Here is a 1,178-nt window from a genome sequence, read left to right as displayed (position 1 = left end):
CACACACACACACACACACACACACACACACACACTTTACAAATCCAAACGTCCCACGCCCCAAAAATTGTTTGTTAGAGATGGCGTTCAAAAAAAAATTTTTTTTTCTAGGACTCTCATACATACTGAAGGGTTTGCACACTTCTAGGAGGACCTCAGATCGGCCGCGGTCCTCTGACAACGACCACAAAAGAATGTGTAGGATTTCCCGGGGGAGCGAGCCTGTGGGCCGTGACCTCTGCGCGCGGAAGACGCCCACCCCACTCCCTCGCCTCGGGCTTCGCTCTCCCGCCCCCGGATACCCGGCCTGCAAGGCTACTCGGGCCCGGCTTCGGAACCCGGCCGCCAGGCGCGTGCCCACGCCGTGACCCCCTATCCCGGCCCTCCCGGCGGCCGAGGAATCCGGCCCGGGGCCTGTCGCCGGCGCCCACACCGGCCGGCCCCAGCCCGCTCGCCGAGGCCCGCGCGCGTCCCCTCCCGGCCCGGCGCGGCCTGGGCCTCGACGGGTGCAGGCCCGCGAGCGCCCGCGGCCCGGCCAGGCGAGCTCAGGCCTGCCGCGGCCTACCCCGTCGGGCGCCGCCAAAGGCCCCCGCCTCACCTGGAAGCGGGCGGGCGGGCCCGGGTCTGCTCCGGGGCGGGCGGGCGGCGGCGACGCGGCGCTAACGGCTCCGCTCGGCCTCGGTAGCGGTGGCGGCGGCGGCGACGGCGACGGCAGCGGCGGCTCCTCCTCAGCGCGCACGACCCGCTCCGGCCCACGGCCCGGACACGCCCCCCCGGCGCGCGCGCCCATTGGCCGGTGTTCGCCACGGCGCGCTCCTCATTGGCCCGCGTTGCTGTCGCGGCGAACCGGGGCGCGCGGCGGGGGTGGGACTTCCGTCTGGCGCCGCCTGCGAAGGGCTCGGCTGCAGGCAGAGGACGCGGGTGGCCAGCGATGGCCGCGGAGGGGGCCGGCTGGGGCCTGGCCCACGGAGGCCGATGGAAGGCGGTGGCCGAAGAGCCATGCCCTTTGTCGAGGGCATGCTGTGGGTCTCGCGCCTATCTGTCCCGCCGCCGCCGCGGCCGCCGTCACCACCCTGCGAGGTAGGAACGGTAAGCGCGCCAGGGCTCTGGGGACAGGACCCGGGTTCGAATCCCGACCCCGACGTTTCCGCACTACGTGCCCTTGGGCAGGGGCTGAC

At 72.4% G+C, this 1,178-nt stretch overlaps 1 protein-coding gene across 1 annotated transcript in view; it reads right to left on the bottom strand.

Moving 5' to 3' along the window:
* The window catches only part of ELAVL1 (ELAV like RNA binding protein 1), a 38,349-nt gene extending 37,582 nt beyond the window's left edge, over window positions 1-767 (bottom strand). Inside the window, exon 1 of the mRNA XM_024134095.1 lies at window positions 599-767. The gene's annotated coding sequence lies outside the window, so the exon portion shown is untranslated. The remainder of the gene's footprint in view (window positions 1-598) is intronic.
* Window positions 768-1,178: the final 411 nt, after the last annotated feature.

This window comes from Physeter macrocephalus, chromosome 2 (genome assembly GCF_002837175.3).
Source record: "Physeter macrocephalus isolate SW-GA chromosome 2, ASM283717v5, whole genome shotgun sequence".
Classification (NCBI taxonomy): Eukaryota; Metazoa; Chordata; class Mammalia; order Artiodactyla; family Physeteridae; genus Physeter; species Physeter macrocephalus.
The sequence above is the reverse complement of the archived record's forward strand: the minus strand, read 5'-3'. Positions and strand labels throughout refer to the sequence as shown.